Source organism: Colossoma macropomum, unplaced genomic scaffold (genome assembly GCF_904425465.1).
Source record: "Colossoma macropomum unplaced genomic scaffold, Colossoma_macropomum, whole genome shotgun sequence".
Classification (NCBI taxonomy): domain Eukaryota; kingdom Metazoa; phylum Chordata; class Actinopteri; order Characiformes; family Serrasalmidae; genus Colossoma; species Colossoma macropomum.
The window spans coordinates 3,854,731-3,876,953 of NW_023494788.1; the positions used below are offsets into that span (position 1 = coordinate 3,854,731).

The window sequence follows — 22,223 nt, forward strand, 5'->3', positions numbered from 1 at the left end:
CAGAAATGGCCGAAAAATCAAGAGCACTATATGGAACATTACGTAGATCACATAAACACTAACGCTACACAGGTTGTACATCACTCTGCCCCAGTAGCAACATTCCTTTGTACATGGCACAGTGCATTGTGGGTATTCTGTGTCTGCTTGGGTATATTGTTTGTACACTACCTATTGAGGTGCATTGTGGGATTGTAAGAGTGAACTGGATGTTCTACACTGTGTTTTCAGACCACTGCAAAATGGTAGACTCTCAAATTCATGCCCTACATAGTATAGGTGCCTTGGAGGGTACAGTACTTCTGTACTTGAGTAAAAGCAGATGTACTCTTGGTAAATATTAGTTTATCTATACTTACAGTTGAGTAAAAATGCAAAGGTATGAAAAGTAAAAGCACTTTATGTTTGAAAACTTGCTCATATCCACCGTCACACTCCTTAATAGAACTAATAAAATTACAATTTAAAAAGTACTTTTACTTTTCATACTTAATTATATACATTCACAAGTAAGTACTTCTGCATTTTTACTCAAGTGGAAATATGGATTATATACTTTTACAAAGTGTACTTTTACATAAGTAATATTTCACCAATAGTACATGTACTTTTACTCTAGTACACAGGTACTGTACTCATGCTAACTATGTAGTGCATTATTTTATCAAGAGTGCAGAAGTATTGTGCTTAGTCCACCCTTGATAGTTGGTAGGGCATATTTTGTGACACAGCCATAAGAGCTGTGTTTATAAGCAATTTGCACTTGTAAAAGCTGCCATGCTGACTACGTTCTGTGACTAGTTGCACTTTTATAGTGGAAAAAAGAAGCATTCTGTTTTTTGATTGGTGGAATCATTTTGTCAACATATAACTTAAAAATTGCTGTTGTTGGAAGAAAAACTCCAAAATAGTAACTTTACAGGAGAAGAAAAAAAACTACTTTACTTTTAATGTAAGTCAATGGAACCAGAGGTTTTTCCAAGTCATTTTGGGCCGTTTCTTTTGGTCCATTCTTCATGAAATTTATACACGATGTAAAGGGCAACAGGCATTTTCAAATTATATCAAAAACTGAAAAATGACAAAATTGGAGAGGTTTTCTTCCGACAGCAGCGATATACAGTATATTAGTAAAAAAAAAGACATTTATAGTACAATTAAGTCCTGTTTCTGCTGTGGCTTTGGCTCGCTGGGCGATGTGTTTGGGATTTGAGTCTGGGTGAGCTGGCTTTAGATCCGCTTAGAAAAACATCCTCTTCCCAGTACTGGAAGCTTCCCACCTATGGATCCTGAAGTGGATGTGTTGAATCATTCACACGTTTGTGTCAACAGGAGAACATTTATATAAAGCCTGAGAGTGCGAACATGAGGGAAGGTCACAGTTACATCTTTAATGAGAGTGCAGAGGCACATATATACACACACACACACACACACACACGTTGTCCTGGAAGTGGCTGTGAGAGCACACGGTGGTCTTCCCTACAGGAAGCACTTCCTTCCTGCCTTCCTGGCTCGGCTGCAATTGTGGGGAAAGTCATGGCAAAGCTGTTAACCTCCTCATATCACCACTGTCATAATAAAACCTCATAACTGCTTTTTTTGTCTACAGCCTTTACATCTCTAGTTGGGCTTTACAGTTTATGATAAATGGACCAATAAAAATGGTCCAAAATTCCGATCAATCTGGTCACATTGATGTACATTATATAACATACTTGCCCATTGTGGCATGCGCCCGCCCCCCGGGCCTCGACAGTGACGGCCGCGAGAGCCGGCAGGAAGGCGGGGCCCGAACACCCAGCGGCGACGAACCTTGGCCAGGACGGCAGGGAGAGAGCCGCGAGTGGGGAGGGGGCGGGGGCATGCCACACCCATATAATGGAAATGTTCATTTTCTTCACCCTTGTGACATAAAAGAGTCTGATGTAGTATGTAAACGTTGTCAGTTTCCACGTATTCCATTCACTGTCCATTCGATTCAGTCCCAATATAGAAACTAGCCTGCAAAAACAGCCTGTTTTGAATTTGTTGTTTTCATGCTGTCACAAAAGCCAACACACTTACATACATCCACATATTCACCCTTAAGCCGTGTGGCCTCGCCCATTCACACTGACGTTATAATGCGCATTTCAGCCCAGGTTGCATTTTGAATGAAGCACAATACAGAGCAGCCAATCACAACAGAGCTAGTTTACATATATCAATCTTAAAGGCGCAGTAACCAGAAACAACCATTTTAATTAGGAGGGTTAAGGAGAGGTTGGAAAACGGTAATGTAAAGATGAAGCACGGCTGTTTTCAGTACATAAAACCACACATATGGAGTGAGTGGGAGAAAAGCAGGGAAGAAAAATGTTGGATTTGGACCCTTTAAAGTTAAGAATGCTTTTCCATGTCCTGTAAAACATCATTTCAGACGTACAGGGTTTCATTATAACACCGACGTTGTGCTTTTGGTCGTTTGTTCTAATGAATTGCTTTCACTTTGAAATGACACAGAGCTTTTCGAAACGTTCTCAATTAAGACAGCGGTTGAAAATGTCAGAGCAGGGAGTGATCATCTGCTTAACCCTTTCAGCACAAGTGATTATACAGCTGCATGCTGATGAAGGCTTAAGCTGGAAAGTCTGTGTCCCTAAGCTTCCTTGTGATGATTAAAATGGAAGGAAAATGCAGTGAGTACTGAGCACTTTCAGTAGGCAGAAGATCACTTTTGCTAGTTGCCTGATGTTCTGCCTTCATTACAGATTCTACTGACGCGTTGTTATATTTATATATATTATTTTTTTGCTATGTAAGATGTGGCATTTGTGTAGGCTGTATGTAGTGCTGTCCTCTTTGTGCCTATATAGTTCTGTGCAAAAGTCAAAGACCATCATTCATTTCTTTCATTTCTAGTTAAAACAGCGAATAAGTACAACTTATACATTTTTAGATATTTTTGAGGAGATTCGATATGAGATAATCTACATGCATAAGGACGAAGAAATAAAAAAAACAATAAGTGAAAAACAGAAGCTTCCAAAACTGGAGTTCATAAAATGTTTAAATCTGCAGAGAAAATGGGACTCCTAACAACCACCTGGAAGACCTGGTAGACACCAAAACTGTCCCCATCAGATAAACAGCACTTAAAGCTTTCATCTCTGAGAGAGGAGAAAATCAAGCTGCTTCAGATCTGAAAACATCCACAGGTGTTTCTGTCCATCTTTCCACTGTGAGAAGACGACTCAGCGCTGTGGGTCTGAAAGGATGTGTAGCTGTCAAGAAGAACCTCACTGAGAAAAGGAGATGGACACATCAAACAAAGAAGCTGAACGATGGACTGACCACCCCAGAGTCCAGACCTCAACACCACTGAATGTGTTTGATTACTTCAGAAAATGATCAACCAGCTTCTAAGACTGAACTTTGGAGGTGTGTCTGCAGATTCTTTGAGGAAGCTGTAAAGGGAAAGAGTGACACACTAAATACTGAAAATGTGATGTTCTATTTAGTTTAACGCTGATAAATGAATAACTAGCACTTAGTGGTAGTTTTGAATGTATAAACTAAATTTAAAAAGGATGGATATCTGGATAAAGGATATCTCTTACATTTGCACAGTACTGTGCATCAGCTAAACCTTATCTCTCCTGACCACCCCTCCATCCCCTCCCGCCTCTCCCAAACTGCAGTGCTGATTGGTCGCTGAGGTTAAGGTTAGGGATAGATGGAGCACACCAGCATTCACATACACAGCAGGGTGTGTCTAAAAAAAGGACAAGATCAAGGATGCTAATTGCTAAACGCTGTTGCTGAATAAACCTTAAATGAGCTGCAGGGAGAGTGACCATCGGCTGAGGCTCTTCATCTCCATATCAGCAAAAATCAGTTCAGCTGCATGCAGAATTCATGGAAGCACTCACTTTGTGTCAGTGCTCAGAGAGAGGATCATTAGTGAAAGGACGGCCGACTGGAAGGAGAAACAGGGCATGAGAAATGCAGCTGTGAGTGCGACGTATAAATTATTTGATGGTATTTCAGGGTTTTATGTTGGCTGAAGATGCTGCCGGTGAAACAGATTGCATTTTGATGATGTGATCATAACAAACCAGTCGAGTTATGGTGCCATATGGCACATAAACAATGATAAACAATTGTTTTGGTCAATTTTTCACACCCAGTTTACAGTGAATTCTGCACTGAGAATTTAATCCGGAATTTGTTTGGTAAGCGGTCAGCATCCTGGATGCTCTTTAGTCTTAAACAGGTTTAAAACAAGAATTTTGTCAATTTTGCATCATTTATACAGAATTCAAGCATTTAGACGTAAACATAAGGCATTCGGAGTGATTCGAATCACTCACAGATGTGAGTGGTGGTGATAGGAACCAGGGGTCACAACGTCAACAACACAAATATAGCCATTTTATTTGCTATCCAATATGAACAGTTTCTATATATAATGTTAATTGTCGTAAAATGTTGGAAAATCTGAACAGAAACATTTTCATTGGGGCCTTTTTGGCCTTACAGCTCCTTTTATGTACCTCTCTGACATAAAAAAGGTACTTTAAAGGCCAAAACCTTCCAAAAACTAAAATTACACAATGTCTCAGGCATTATTCATAACCATTTCATGTAATAAAGTTCTGCGAGGGACGTTTTAGAGGTGGACTTCTGGTTCCTATCACCACCACTGTGAACAATTCTGACTCTGTAAGTTTGTCTAAATTGGAGTATCACGTCAAACCACTCTGAATGACTTTGTTTACATCTTAATCATTTAACTATGCATCAATTGTCAAAAATCAGTGGAAATCCCCTGACGAAATTCATGATATGCTCAGAACTGTATATTACGGCATGTTTTGATGATGCAGAAATTTTGAAAAATTCAGTGGAATTTCCCTGTAAATTCGGTAAGAAAATGAACAGTCTAGTGTTTTTTGCGCTTGGTCATTTCTGCCCGCTCCTGATGACCTTGCAAACATTAAGCACACTTTAATCGTGCGGTCAATGTTATCGACCGTCATTCTGTCCAGGAGCTCAGGGGACTTTTTACAGCTTCGCAGACAGCACTGCTGCGCGCTCTGACTCTGACTGATGGATGTGTCGGAGGTCTCTGTGTGTGTGCTGCCTCTCTGCTCCTCCTCCTGAAATGGTCCAGATTACTCCATGGACAGAGCACTTGTAGGCCTCAGTCTAGACCTCCTGTCCACTCCTTTATGTTACAGGTTATTCTGACAGGGAGGTCTGGTTTTGTTGTTATTTGTCATTTTTGTAGCTCATACTTTCCTTTTGCATCCCTACACCCCTCCTCATACTCCCAGGTCCACCGAAACTGCTCTTCCGTTGCTTCCTAAGACCTAACTGGAGTCTTTTGGTGCTTAGGCTCTGGGATTTTGGAATGCCTCATCCCTCAGCATCTCTAACTCTTTCTTCTTTTTTAGCATGAAAGGGAATTAAAATTTTTCAAAAATTCGGCTTAATTAAATGGTTAAGATGTAAGCAAAGTCATTCAGAGTGGTTTGATATGAAACGAGCTTGTTTGCAGTAGTGGTGATAGGAACCAGACGTCTGAATGTTTAATGTCTCTAAAAACTGCCTCACAGAAAGTATTACATGAAATGTTTATGAACATGTGGCCTAATGTCTGAGGCATAATATTGTGTTAAGCTTTTGGCTTAAAACATCTTTTCAGAAATACCTTCATGGTGGAGGGATATGTGGAGCACAGTCTAAGGCAAAATAGTCCCCAGTAAGCTTTACCACTATTTTACCATCATCAGCATTACATATAAAAACTCAGAAAACACATGTAGCTTCACTGGTGATTTTGGATAGTAAATAAAAAGGCTTTTTGTGAGTTGGTAAGTTTCTCTACAATGAACTATTTCACATTAAATCACTGAATGATTTTGTTTACATCTCAACGATTGAAATATGCAGAAATTTTGAACACTGTGTGTAATTTCTCAGTTGACCTGAAATCGAAATGGACCTTTTGTATCTTATTTGTCGTTGTCTCTGGTCATATTAAGCGTGATTCATTTATCATTTAAAAGATAAAATGCTTGCTTTTTCATTGTCCATAAAAATCTGACACTGTGTAAATAGGCCTTTAGTCCCAAAGTTGAAGGTTAAAATGTCTATATTTCCATCTAGCTTTTGAACAAGGAACCTCAGGGTCCTGTGATCAAAAGGCCTCACGCAGGTCTGCAGCAATCCTGAAATATGGCTCACATGTTTTATGTCACTAATCAGCTCTCAGGATTGGCTAAGTTGGAGAAATACTGACCGATCGCATATTTGGACTGAAAATCGCCCGATACCGATACATAGCTGATGGATTGCTGCATCTCTAATGGAATATATTTGTGTAGTGGAAATGTGTATAACTTAAATAACCAAAAGTGAACTGGATTTCTGATCTCCATACGTGAGCAAGCAAGTCAGCATTTATAAGTGTTTTTATTGGGTTTAAATGCTATTTGTTTATTGAGTCAGTTGTACAGGGTTGTTTGATATGAAGAAAGCTGCTGTTGTGCTGTATATTTTGTCTCAGCACAGCTATCTTTGTGGAGAGGTGTGAATAGTTTTCACAGCACCCTCCCTTTTCACCCCTCCTTGCTCACTAGCAGCTCAACACAAAGTCACAACATTTCACACACAGAGAGACAACAGTGTCCTAGTTCATCTCAACAGAATTACAGGGGAAAAATATTTTATTTGATTATATTAATTAAAAATACCTGAGTCGATTGCCATTCCCCCAGCTGACTAGCCATTAGAGGGCCTGCAGAAAGAGGCCACAAAGGCTACGTTCACATTACCAGGTTGAAGTGGCACAAATCTGATTTTTTGGTCTAATGTGACTCAGATCTGATGTTTTCAGGGCTGTGAGGACACACAAATCTGACCTTTTCAAATCTGACCTGAGCCACTTGAATATGTGGTCCTAGATCAGATACGTATCCGATTCGTGGCCATACAACCTTAATGTGACACTCAGATCAGAATTCATGTGCTTTTTTTCCATTGCGTGTGCGCCATCATTCAGCGTTACCATGGCAGCAGCGCCGAACAGAAGTTAAAGCCTCTAAACGGTGGAAAAGCAGCTTATCAGAATTAATTATCTTCTCAGCGAAGCTCGTTCTGCTCGTTAGTTTGAGCTGATGATGCACATGATTCATTCACGTGACGTTACTGAGTAGGATGAGCTCATGAGGGTCATTTCAGGACGCTGGTTCGTTCACATTAATGACAGATTTGAATCACTGTGAACCATCGTGTCAGAGAGATCAGATTCGAGCAAAAAATCGGATTTGAGCAATGAGGCTTGTAATGTGAACATAGCCAAATACATGTGATACGAGGGATCATGCCTAAAATGACCAACGACGTAACTATCAAGGTAAATATAGTCAGTGGTGATTTCAGGTTGACTAGGAGTTAAACGAGCAGCCTCTGTTCCTCCTGCATGCTCTGACTTTGTAGTTAATGCTTCACTAGAAACCTGCAAACTTCTATGTGTGCTTTATCAACATCATCATGGTGGCTAGTCCATTTTTTATTTTTTTTTTTTTGGCAGACCTTCTTCATGCCTTCCTGTCAGTGTTAGAGATCCTGCAGGAAGCTCCAAAGCCGAGCAGCAGCTTTACTGAAAATACACACACTCCCACTGGCCTCAGTGTGTGGGCACGAGCATCTCTCGCTCGTCCCTCTCATCTCACTCCTCTCTCACTCTCCTGCTCCTTACATCTTCCTGTTCTTTTCTCATGGCTGCTGTATTCTCCTCCTCTCTTCTTCTTCTCTCCTCTCCTCCTCTCCTGGATTGACTCGAGCCTTCCTCTCCTCTCTCCTCTCATCTGCTGTGCCTTTCCTTTGTTCTTCTCTCCTCCACCTCCATTTTGTGTCTGTATTAGCTTAGACATCTCGCACAAGGTCACTGTGTGCCCACATTCTGGTGTCCATTTAATGAAAAGTATGTATTATTGATATGTGCTTGTATTATTGATCAGTCTTGTTCACCCACACTGTAGATTGAATAGGCTCGTCACTCTCAGTACAGAACAAGCTTTATTCTCTGTTTCTTGGTGACGGAACAGAAAACGAGGAGTCACCCGCAACCACAGTACTCTGGTTAACGACCACGCGGGGAATACAGTCAGGAGAGAGAGGCAGGAGATTCAGTTCCGGTCCAGTGTGAACACGTATATGGAGTAACCACCACAGGACACAGTTATAATATTAATAATAATAATTAATAACAGCTAGAAAGGGAAAGTTTGTGAGCAAACTTTTGAGTTGGCTTGACAAAGCCAGCTAATAATGCTTCAGAAGTTCAAGCAGTTGCAGAACATTGTTGTTTTTGGTGACTTAATTGGGTTTACATAGTAATTCCTGATACTTGCTATGGTGTTGCTAGGAGGTATGATATTCCTGCTTGTTGTTAGGGTCTTGTTTGCTGGTTTTTGGGTACTTGCTAGGCTGGATTTGTGTTTCCTTTGTGGACAGTTCCTCTGCCTGGCATTCTGGAAAGTTCTGCATGCAGCAGGCAGGCAGGCTGCGGACTGCAGGAGATGCCTGCGAGCCTCCTCACGGCCTGATAGCCGCACTGACTGTCACCAACCTGCCCATTCCACAGCATGCACAGCTCTGAAGCAGCACAGGACGGCACGCAATAACCACCGTTAATCCGCCTCATTGAGCCGAGATAAACCAGCCTTTTTCATTGCTTATTTATGTAGCACTTCTCTTACAAACAGATTCAAAATGCTGTACAGGTTGACACAAGATTTCAAGATCCAGAAGAAAAGCTAACAACATAGAGAGAACAGTATTTATGGTAGTTTTTGTTGCTAAAAGACTTTGTGTCATTGATCATAGCTGTGACTGATACAAAAAACATATCATGCAGAGGTATGTGCTGACCTGGTCTGGTCCATGCGTGCGGTGACGAACCAGGGCTCATGTTGTAACACGGAGCAACGGTCACCTAGCAACCAGCAGCAGTATTGTGTCTGAGCACAGTACTGAAAGCAGCACAGCTTTTTTTTTCGTGCCTCATGTAAACATTTTGAATCCACCAGCTCTCAGTGCACGCAAAATACTGCACGGCAATATCCACCCGCCGTATTAAAACACCAACCCGTATCAGGACACGGCTGCTGTTGGTTTGCCTTTCGGGCCTGATTCTTATAATAGACATATCTGTAATCTCTCTTGAGCCTCTGTCAGCGAGGCTGTCAGCATCCATTCAAGAGCAGTTACTTTCTCATCTAGTAGCTGGAAATCAAGACTGTTACTGATTTTTGTGTGGATTGCTTTAGAGTACGCTGTTAAAAATAAAGGTTTCTAAATTCTAGGAAACTTATTTACTTTGCATTTCTTAGTATAGAACCTTTACATTATGTTGAAGTAATTTAGAAGGCTAATTTTCCTCACTTGGGTAAATAAACCAGTTTGATGTAGCATTTAAACATTGTTCCCAGTCCTTACAGTCCATACATGGAAACTGAGCTGCGTAAAGAACCTCTGTTTTAGTGATGTCACAAAAAAATAGTACATTTGCATAAACCGATCAGGCATAACATCATGACCACCTCCTTGTTTCTACGCTCATTGTCCATTTTGTCAGCTCCACTTACTATATAGGTGCACTTTGTAGTTCTACAATTACAGACTGTAGTCCATCTGTTTCTCTGCATACTCTGTTAGCCCCCTTTTACCCTGTTCTTCAGTGGTCAGGACCCCCATGGACCCTCACAGAGCAGGTACTATTTGGGTGGTGGATCATTCTCAGCACTGCAGTAACACTGACGTGGTGGTGGTGTGTTAGTGTGTGTTGTGCTGGTACGAATGGATCAGACACAGCAGTGCTGCTGGAGTTTTTAAACCCTGTGTCCACTCACTGTCCACTCTATTAGACACTCCTAGCTTGTCAGTCCACCTTGTAGATGTAAAGTCAGAGACGATAGCTCATCTGCTGCTGCACAGTTTGTGTTGGTCATCCTCTAGTCCTTCATCAGTGGTCACAGGACGCTGCCCACAGGACGCTGTTGGCTGGATATTTTTGGTTGGTGGACTATTCTCAGTCCAGCAGTGACTTAAAGGTGTTTAAAAACTCCAGCAGCACTGCTGTGTCTGATCCACTCAGAACAGCACAACACACACTAACACACCACCACCACATCAGTGTTACTGCAGTGCTGAGAATGATCCATCACCCAAATAGTACCTGCTCTGTGAGGGTCCATGGGGGTCCTGACCACTGAAGAACAAGGTAAAAGGGGGCTAACAAAGTATGCAGAGAAACAGATGGACTACAGTCTGTAATTGTAGAACTACAAAGTGCACCTATATAGTAAGTGGAGCTGATAAAATGGACAGTGAGGGCAGAAACAAGGAGGTGGTCATAATGTTATGCCTGATCGGTGTATATGTGCATATTCATCCTATGAATTTAGCCCCACCCACTAAAGTTGTAAGGAGAATTTCTGCCCAGACTGCTTTTTGAACAAGGCACAATACAGAGCAGCCAATCAGAACAGAGATCATTTACATGTATCAGACGTAAAGATGCAGCATGCTAATAATTGAAGGGATGAAGACATGTTTGACTATGGTCATGTAAAACGAATTATAACTGTTTTGGGTATAAAAACCCACACGAACATCATACATGGACCTCTGGGGATAAACTAAAATACAAAAAGAATATAAGATATGGATTCCTTAAAGAACCATCAGGTGAAGGATTCATAGGGAACCAAAAGTGGTTCTTTAATGGCACCTTAGGAGAGCAGCTCCTAAGAACATGTGATTGAGATGTAGATGAGACAGGGTAGAATGTGAAAAGCCACTTTTCTGACTGCCTGGTGCCATGTGGGTTTAATTTCTGTTCTCCTACATCGTTTTAAAGTTGAATTTGAATCATCTTTATATTTTTTTCATTTGTAAAGCACTTCGAATGACTGCTGTGTATGAAAGGTGCTATATAAATAAACTTGCTTTGCCTTGCCTTCAGCAGGAGATCTGTGTGAGCACAGGTTGTAGAGGTAGATCATCATGCACAATGGCTAACGTAGAGCATTCATTCATACCATTGTACATGTTTATGGATGAGGCAGTGGGATTTGGGGTGTCATGGTGCATCGGTTTCACTATATGTTATGGTATTAACTCCCACAGATAATACGCCATAAACATTGTATTTATATTCTTCTTGATCTCTTTACAGTGAAACCTATAATAGGTTCACTGTGTTGATAGAGCATCACTGCTAGCATTAACACAATAAACATTATGACCTTGGTTGAATAGACAGAACAGTATTCATAACAATAGTCATTTTAAGAGACTCTCAGTGGTGTAATATCATAATGGAGGGTGTTTTTCAATAAGGCTATTTTACCATTAGAGTCTAATACTTTGTCACCTCTTGCTGTAATAGACAAACACCCTCCTGAATGGCTTATACATCAGGCCTTGGGGACTGGAGCTAACAATGAGTTGGCTACTTAACGCATTTACATGTTATAACATGTAATTCTCATGCCAAATGTTTGGATACAATTACATCATGTACTGCGTTTTCCATGACGGTGTTTTGCATTTTAAATGCACAGTTTATTCTGTGCTACTATCATATGGTCATATAGGGGGTGCATCATATTAGGCTCCCCCGTGGGACCACTGTTGAAGTAGGGATGGGTAATATGTGTGATTATTTACATCACAATATGCCACACTATACTGTTCTGAGCATAACATGTATATCGTCAATACTTAAGGGGGCATTTCATTGATTTTTCAAAATTTATGCATAATTAAATGATTAAGATGTAAACAAAGATATTCAGAGTGGTTTGGTGTGAAATGCTTCATTTTAGAGAAAATTACAGAGTCGAAATTGTTCAGAGTTTGTTTTAGAATAGTTCTGACATAGAAGATTGAAGATTTTGGCCCAAAATGTCTTGTTTTTATATCTGTTCATGGCGGAGAGATACATGCAAGGCGTTGTGAGGCAAAATAGTCCCTTTCAAAAGAATTAAATTTACCACTATTTTATTGCTATCACAAAACTCAGAAGACACATGTAGGTTTACTGGTGGTTCTGAATTGTAAATAAAATAAATAGTTATATTTATGTTGGAGACATCTTGACCCCAGTTCCTATCACCACCACTGGGATCTTAACAGGGAACCATTTAGACCACCTTGCATGACTTTGCTTACATCTCATCAGTTGGTTAATGCAGAACTTTTGAAAAATTAGTCAAATTCTCCTTTAAAGAACGCGAACCAACTGCATATATCATTATAAAGAGTACATAATTAGTCCTGTTTAACCAGACTTAGTTCAGTGCGAAGTGTGAAACGTTAAAATCGTTGTATTCTTAGCTTTTTGATCATTTTTTAAATGCTCTACTTGTTCTTTTTATCTGTTCCAATTTATCAGACCACAGAAAATCAAACTATTATGATGCATAGTGAAAAAAAAAGAATTATGATATTGTATTTTGGCCATATTGCTCAGCCCTATGTTAAAGGTTTAGCCCTACAGCTGGGAGATCGCGAGTTTGGGTCCCAGTAATGCCGCAACAGGAAGAGCTGTTAATTATCTGCAATATTTCTGCTGATTCTGCAGGTTGTCAGTTTTACCAGCCGATGTATTGGTCAGGCTCTAGTTGATTAATGTGCTTTGTCCGTCATATACAACTAAACATATATGTATAAATTAAGGCTGTCATACAGGCAAATGCAAAAGTTTGGGTGTTTCTGGTCAAATTAAATTTTGTTGATTTTTGAAGTGAAAATACATTCACATCCTCTACAAAGACACATCTGCACATTTAAATGCACAATTACTGTTTATTTGCTGCATTTAAAATAAAACATAAATAAAACAGCAAAAAAAAAGAAATCGTGCATTAAAATTTGCTGTATTTTTTATTGTATATTTAAGTGTGTGCTCTGCGTTGCTGAATGCAACATATTGGAAATAATAATAATAATAATGATAAGAAAATGTGGTCTGTGCCAGGGTTAGGCTACATTTTAAATTTTATGTTTTTTTTCCAGTGTGTTAAACTCTGTAAATAAATAGAAATTGTTCATTAACATCACCAAACATCTAATTTGAATGGAGTGGTTCAAATTTTTGCACACAAGTGTAATTACTGGATTAAACTGGATTAATCAATTAATGGCAGATTAAATGGATTACATAGACTGCATGATGAAAATTCTGTTGCTGCTCTCTTACAGTCAAAATAAGTTAACACATCCTCTACAAATCAGAAAATGACATTTTTCAGAAAGTGTGAGAGCACAGTTTCTGTTTATTTGCTGAGTTTAACACATTGGAAAATATAAAATGTGCCATATCTTGGGCACAGGCCACATTTTATGTTTTATTTTTTCCAATATGCTGCATTTAGCAAATAAACGGTAATTTTGCATTAAAATGTTCTCGGTAGAGGATGTGTTCATTTATTTACGCTTAGAAAATCAACAAAATATGTCATTTGACCAGGGGTGCCCAAACTTTTGCATATGACAGTATGCCACATAGTGTTTTATGTTAGTCTTTTTATGTAACTCCAAGTTTTTCTTTCTAATTAAAGTATTTGTAAGGTGGAGTCAGGTTTATTGTCCAGCTAAGTCTGTTTCAACTGTTTGCCACTTTTGAATATATAAGTAATGAAGTGATCTGTTCATTATTTTGATGATTAATCAAGTAATCAAAGTTTTCATACAATAAACATGGCTGTGCAGGCTGGATGCTCTGCTGTTTGTCTGTGCTGCAGGTTCATAGTTCGTCCCTGGAGCTCCATCGGCAGCACATCACACCGGCTTTATCATTTAACCTTCCAGTAAGTGCGGGGCAGGTCTGCTCAGATAAGACCACTCTGAGACTTAACCGGGCTGCTCAATAAAAGCAGTGGGACGGAAGAGGGAGTCTGTGTGTGTGTAAAACGTCCCTAAGCAGCAGATCCTCTTTGCTCTTCATAATTAGCCCACTCAAGACAAAAGAGTCTGGCTCTCAGGAGAGGAGTGAGAGGGGAGAGATTTCATTTGGAGCGCTGGGCGTTGGTTTCAGAGGGAGAAGATAGCAGCCCTCCATTCTTCCGTGGTGGAGTGGGTTCAGGTGAATAGGAGACGGGCTCTACAGCTGCAGCTAAAAGGATTAAGGTAATGCTGGGCTACGTTAATAGAATTCAGCATCACAGCATCTCAGTATATGAAGTTGTTATATGAGTCAGAGAAGAATTATTATCTGAGAAGAATTATTCAGCCCAGGTAGCAGATTCGGTCAGACAAGGGCAGCCCTGGACTTTTGTGAAGACACTACAACCACAATGACAACACCCCCCAACACAACCTTAAAATCATGACTCCCCTCCTTGCTTGCTATCATAGTTACAGGCATTGGACGCATATTTCTGTGCAACAAGAAGTTTGTTTACATGCACTCAATAATCCGATTATAATCAGATTTCTGCAGTTATATGATTATTTTTATGGTCATGTAAACAGCTAACTCAGATTTCTTATACTCTTACTCTGATTTCTTTCGGGTTTCTCAGGCTGCGCATGTGCGAAAACAGACGGCTGGAAATGAGCGGGTGATGAAATAGTGATAAATCTGAAAAAAATGTTTTCTTTGGAGATAATATTGCCATACAACACCATGCATGTATCTCTGCACCATAAACAGATTGAAGAAAATAAGTTTTAGATCAAAACTTTCTTAAAAAGATCTTAAAACAGACACCAGGCAGTGAATTCATAACCATTTAATGTAATAACTTTCCGTGAGGGAGCTTTTAGAGTCATTGAACTCTTCAGACGTCTGGTTCCTATCACCACCACTGTGAACAAGTCTGACTCAGTAAGTTTCTCTAGAAGAGAGCATTTCACACCAAACCACTCTGAATGACTTTGTTTATATTTTAAACATTTAATTATGTAGAAATTTTAGATCATACTCCTTTAAGGCATACAGTTGGACCTTAAGGACCTTGAAAGGGGACATTTACATTGTCTATACCTTGGTGAACAATAATGTACCTATGCAGTACTCTTTTACTGGCAGTGTAGGAGTGATATAGGTCTATATTGTTGATGGAATGTTATGAGTTAGACATAAAAATCATGTTGAAATGATTAAAATATTTACGTAAGTCATCAGAAAATTAACCAGACAGAGAACAGTAGCGTGACTACTGTGGTGTAACAGACTGTTGTATATTACTGTACCTTTAAGACTGATATATGTAAATGAGCTCAGTTCTGATTGGCTGCCCTGCATTGTGTCAAAAAAATATGTATTAAAAATTAGTCCAGACTGAAAACACTCCTTACTGCTTCAGTGTGAACTGACGCAGCTAAACTGCTGTAGTGTGGCTGTATGTAAATGTGCATCACAAAAACAGTTCAAAACGAGTCTTTTTTGTAGCTTAGTGTTCATATATGGACTTGAGAATGAATGATATGATATTGTTATTGCTATTATTATTTTTTTTGAGTTCGTTTTATTTATTTCAATTTTTTTAATGATTATTTTCTCCATAAATATGATAAAAGCCCTTTAAAGAGTATTTACACTTAAAGGTAAAGCATCTGTTTAGACACTACAAACCTCCCAAGTTTGCAGTGCAGGTGTGTTGTGCATTCATGCCATCACCCATCAGGGTTCAGTTAGATAATAGAGATGGGATCATGCTTGCAGTATCTTTCCTGACAGACTAAAATATGACTGATCTAAAACCCCTTTTTAAAGAGTTCTTTTTTAATGTACCTCTCCTTTCCCATGGCTGAGTATTAGAAATAGACTTACTGTGTTTGGGAACGTTTCAGGCTTTGTGGGACTGTGAGAGGAAGCCCCCTTATCTCTCACTGCTACTGTAAATAAGGATCTGAAGTGAAAACAGCAGAATTTGTCCTCTGAGCTAGACTGTAGTTGATGGTGTTCATGCTCCTGTTCTGAGAAGGTGACTGTCGTCTAAACTCCACACCACTGTTGTCATTGTAGCGCTAGATGTGGTAGAAAGAGGGAGCTTGAAGGAGACATACAGTTTTGTGCATTTAAGAAAATAATTTGTAAAGCCATTTATTTAACGTTAGAATAAATACAGATAAACAAACAAATGAACAATACATACTGATTTGATGTGTGGTATCCAAAGTTCTCCTCGAGGAAGCCCAGTAGTTACAGTTACCACCCAATACCTAGTTTATTGTGTGTTTTATATTATATTAAATTTATATTTTAAAATTTAATTTAATAAAGTGTCACTGATGTAATTGAACAGATCCAACCTGTGCTCTCCTAACTGTATTCTTTTGAACTACATATCGGTAACTTTTTATTTGATATTTTTATTGTATTTATGTTTATTTGTATTTATAATCTAATGTCCAGCACAACACACACTAACACACCACCACCACGTCAGTGTCACTGCAGTGCTGAGAATGATCCACCACCCAAATAGTACCTGCTCTGTGAGGGTCCATGGGGGTCCTGACCACTGAAGAACAAGGTAAAAGGGGGCTAACAAAGTATGCAGAGAAACAGATGGACTACAGTCTGTAACTGTAGAACTACAAAGTGCACCTATATAGTAAGTGGAGCTGATAAAATGGACAGTGAGCTTAGAAACAAGGAGGTGGTCATAATGTTATGCCTGATCGGTGTATAGTAAGCAAATTGTGTAGCACCATTTATGGCTATAGTAAGTGTGTTTCTGCCTTTAAAAACCCAATATAACATTAGAAAAATACACATATAAATACAGAAAAACGTAACAAGTAATTCTTGTTTTTTTCAGAAAAGTAGTTGAGATGTTGTGAGCTGATTACGTTGTAGTTACATGCCAACACATGAATTTTTTCATTTCCATCACCAGCACACCTGATTTACCGTTGAAATGAAGTCAAAATAAGTCAACACATCCTCTACAGAGAACACACTTCTGCACAGTTTAATGCACAATAAATTTTTATTTGCTGAATTTCATTTTGGGGAAAATATAATATATAAAAAGTGCCCTCCAGTATGTTAAACTTAGCCAATCGTGCACGAAAATTTGCAGCTTTTTAGATCTAATTTTCTCAGGTGAGTATAAATTTTGCGCAGTACTGTATGTGTGGTAATCTGTCTGTAGACTGTGTTTGCATTGGTCCGGTATGGATGGGAAGCTGAACAGTATGAGTGTTCTCTTCACCCACTTACCTCCTCTCCCAACTTTTTATTGGTGTATCTGGTGGCTTAAGCCGGTGTGGATACCTGAAGGGGTCTGCAAGTTCACTGAGAGGAATTATGTAATCGCAAGACTGAACACTGAGAGACTAACTTAACAGACTTACATAACCACTTTGGACATGTGTGTGTGTGTGTGTGTGTGTGTGCGTGTTTGAAATGGGGATAGTAAATGTGAGGCTGAGTCTTAAAGGGCCCATGTCCTACATTTTACTTGTATTTTTTTTTCCTTTAGTCCCTTTAAGAAGTTAGCATGAGTTTATTCACCGCAAACAGTCATAGTGTATTTTTTTACATGATCGTGTTCCAACCTCTCTTTATCCCTTAGAACTAAAGAGGCTGTTTTTGTTACTGTGTTTTTAAGACTCATATATATATAAATGGCCTCTGTTCTGATTGGGTGGGGAATGAATTGTACATTTTGAAACTTTTCTTAATAAACAGTGTTTATATACTGTATCAAAGTGTTAGGTTTTAAAAGTTTTTTTTTTCATGATTCTGGCCCTTTAACATGTCTGTGTTAGTGTGTCTTAGTAGACATGTAGATGAATATGTGCATGGATGCATGTATGATTGTGTGCACGAGTGTGTGGATGCCTCTGTGCGTATGTGTGTGCGTCTGTGTATCTTTATTCAGTTTGAAGTGAACAGATGTGACACAAAATCATCTTTTATGAAGTATGGAATATGGAGTTCCCTGCAGACCCAGCAGTGTGTGTGTATATATATATATAGATGTATGTGTGTGTGTGTCTTCTTTCTCTCTCTCTGTCTGTCTCTCTCTCTCTCCCTCTATACACACACACACACACACACACACACATACATATATATACAAAACCTTGTACCTCCATTTTTCTCATTTTCAGTTTTTGACATAATTTGAAAATAACTGTTGGCCTTTACATTATGTGTAATTTTTTTGTGTAAATATATATATGCAGATCTCAATTTCAAAACAGTTGGGACAGTATTTGAAATGCAAATAAAAACCGAAAGCAGTGATTTGTAAATCCACTTTGACCTGAATGTGAACAAAAACAATACAAAGATATTTAATATTTATCCTTATCAACTTTACAGTTTTTTGTAAATATACAGTCATTTTAAAATTGATGTCTGCAGCACGTTGCAAACACGTTGGGAGAGGTTCAATTGTGAGATGTTGAAAAACATCTCAAACAGGTGATGCAGTCATGCTTGGCCATCAAAGCAGCTTCCAGGAAAGGCCTGGTCCTTTATGAGCGAGGATGGGTCAGTGTCACTTGGCAAAAATTGCATCAGCAAACAATCCAACAGTTTAAGAATAATGCAAGGTATTTCATTCTCTACAGTGCATAATATCTACATAATCAATCCCTGCATTAAAAACTGGCATGTGTCTGTGATGGATATCACCACATGGCCTTGGGAATACTTTGACAAACCGCTGTCGGTAAACACCGCTCACCACTGCATCCACAAATGCAAGTTAGGACTGTGCTATGCACAGTGGAAGCCAAATGCTGCTGACTTCTCTGGGCTTGAGATCATCTGAAATGGACTGATACACAGTGGAAATGTGTCTTTGTGGTCTGACAAGTCAGCCTTTCAGATTATTTGTGGATAATGGACCAATCCTGGGATCTCTGGACCAAAGATGAAAGGGCCATCCAGACTGTTACCAGCATAAAGTTCAAAGTCCAGAGTCTGACAGACATGACAGACAGACAGACATAGTATGGGAGTCTATTAACTTGTTTTTCTGTGGTTACTTGCACATCAATAATGAAAGAAATACACATTTTCGAGTAACATATGCTGCCTTCTAGATGACGTCTTTTTCAGCGATGTTCTTGCTTACTTCCGCAAGTACTTCAAGCCACATTCTGCACGTGTTAAAACAGTATGGCTGTAATAAGCAAGTGCGAGTGCTAGACTGGCCTGCATGCAGTCCAGATCCGTCTCCCATTGAAAACGTGTGGCACATTATGAAGCGCAAAATACCACAATGAAGGCCTCGTATGCTTTCAAAACCAGATCAATTGGTGTCTTCAGTTCCCAAATGATTATGAAGTGATGTTAAAGGGAAGGGGGTTCGAGATTAAAGGGTTAAGGTTAACTTCATGGTTTAATTGAGTGTGCTGAAATAAAGAGACACAAATTATGTCACTGTCCACCGTGTGCCTGACCGCTGATATTTTTGTTTGTGTGAAATGTGTGGAGACAGAGTGACCGGAACGACCCTGAGCACAACTGATATGATTAGCTAAATGGAAGGCTTATCATTTTCTGCTTTATTTCCTGTGTGCGGACTGTGTGTCGAGGGGATAACCGCCGCTAATTTCATCAGATCATAATCAGACACAGGACAAGGAGAGTGACGCGTATCACACCCCCATCAGTCACCACGTGTGTCTGAGTGAGTGTGTGTGTGTCAGTTCACAGTCAAATTGGAGACCGCTTGTGGTCAGAGAGCCCTTTATCATGGGAACTGTTTGTATGGTCAGTACAGTTACTATCAAAATACTTGAGCCCTTAAACTGCAGGTTTATTATTCCGTTATTGTGCTTAAAGCTTACTTATCAATATCTACTGTTAATTATTCAGAATTTACTATGAATTATTCAGTAATTTCTATAAATAGCAGCGTATTAATGTTGCAAATTGAAGACATAATATTATAAAGAATATGCCATTCTCATCTAAATATTGTCTCTAGTAAATCTAGAATATATCTAATAAATCTATATTTATTTTGGCTTATATAAATATAGATTTGGCTTATATTATCTACAATGAGTTATTCAGTAACCACTATGAAACTAATGTGCAAGTTCTGTAGTAGTGCGAACACACATGCAGACTTTTCGAATTTAAATGGTTAAAATGTGATAATGATTAAAACGAGATAACGAATTTTATACAGTAACAAAAAATCAAAAAAAAGTTGAAACAGTAGAAATGTAGAAGTGTATCACTGGCTGTGTTTACATGCAAATCCGATTGAAAACATTCCGATTATTGATTAAGACTGAGGTGTTTATTCTCACTCTACTCAACAATCTGATGGAAATCTCTGTTTACATGTTCACTACAAGTAATCCGATCCAAAATTATGTGCATGCGTAGAGAACCACTTAGCATATACGTTACCATGACAACCAGCATCACGTGAGTCCAGCAGCAGTGTGTTATCTGAGTTTTCAGCTGGCGTGTTTTTAATTGCTTTAAAATGATGTCAGACTCAGGAAAACGTCCTTCACATGTCCTTATTAAAGAAGGCCAAGAGGAAGACGTCGTGTTCTGAGACACATAAGCTGGACGTCCGTCCCACCGCCGTCTTTTAAAGATCAGAGCATAAACTTCGTCTCCTCTGCAGACCAGTTTCTGCTCCGCCATGTTGAACCTTATAAACTTTCACTATGATGCGACGAACATGATCAGAACGTACTTAAACTTTCCGATAGGGAATGTAATCAGATACAGGAGTTTACACGGATATTATTCTTCTATTTAACAGATTATTTACAGGATTACCCACCTCGTTCAGTCGGATAGAAATTGTATTCTGAATGGCCTCAATCAGACTAGTCTATTCCGATTGAGGTGTTTACATGAACGTATTCTATTCTGATTGAGCTATTAGTCAGATTATTAACGGATTATCAGGCTGCATGTAAATATGGCTACTGATATTAAGATTGGTCTCCTCCAAGCGATACACTATGCACACACCCTACACTCACAGGACAAAAAGTTAGTTTTTTTTCTGAAGTTACTGATTTTTTCTTAGTGTTGAAATTTTGTCTTGAGTTCACAGGGAGCCTGAGAATATCTACACCCCTACAGTTAAGACACCTTTTTAATTTTGGATACTTCCTCCATTGGACAGTTGCTGAAATGATTATTTTCTGCTAGTTCATGATGGTATTTGCTGGCTGCTGTGATCAGTGAGTGCGGCCGTGGTCTAATGTAATGAAATTATCCAGATGAAGTGGCTTTGATGGGATTGGTTGGTCCAGCGTAATGAGATTACTACAGATGAAGTGGTGGAGGTGGGATGTGGATGCTGGGAGATTTATCAGCATTTGGTCACGGCTCTTCCTAAATGAACCTGACCTCATCAGGGGCCCGTCACACCGGACTAACAGCAGGAACGCTGGGAACTTCTTGCTTTGCAAGTCCCCGCCCACGCCTGAAAATAAAATAAATCTCTTTCTGTCATGACTTGTTATGGCCCATCACATGCAAGTGTCCAGCTGTTTTTCACAGAACAAATGAGATCCCATCATGCTGTCTGAGAGTGGATCGGTTTTCCTCAGAGGCCGTGTGTCCAGTTGCTGCTGTCTGGGCTGCTGTAGGTGAAAGTGAGCAGCAGGGAGAAGGCTGCTTATTTTAGTGCACAGAATGAGTGGTCAGAAAACAAAAGTGAATTTGAAGTGTTCTCTGTTAAAGGGCCCAAATAATGGAAAAATTAATTCTCTTGACTCAAATAAATATGATTGATGTACTATATAAACATTTTTTCTCATTTCAGAATGCTCTGTTCACTCCTCTGTCCATACATTCTTATGCAAGGCAGGGTGCCCCTGGTCAAATGACATGTTTTCTTGATTTTCTATGTGAAAATAAGTGAACACATCCTCTACAGAGGACACACTTTTGTACATTTTAATACACAATTACTGTTACTGTTGCTGAATCATATTAGGGGAAAAAATAAAACATAAGATGTGGGCTGTGCAAAAATGATGGTGCTTTTATGTTATGTTTTGTTTTTTTCCTATATGTTAAACTCAACAAATAAAAAGAAATCGTGAACTAAAATTTGCAGCAAAATGTCATTTAAGTTTGTTTCCTGTGGAGGATGTGTTACCTTACGTTCACGTAGAAAATCAATAAAATTTCAGAGCCGCATGTGACTCTTTTACTGTCCTTGTGGCTCCATGGCAGACTTAGATTTTAAGGGAAAAATAAA

The 22,223-nt window shown here is 39.2% G+C and overlaps 1 protein-coding gene across 5 annotated transcripts in view; it reads left to right on the plus strand.

Moving 5' to 3' along the window:
- shank2b (SH3 and multiple ankyrin repeat domains 2b) overlaps positions 1-22,223 on the plus strand; it is a 173,007-nt gene that overhangs the window by 127,284 nt on the left and 23,500 nt on the right. The window lies entirely within an intron of this gene.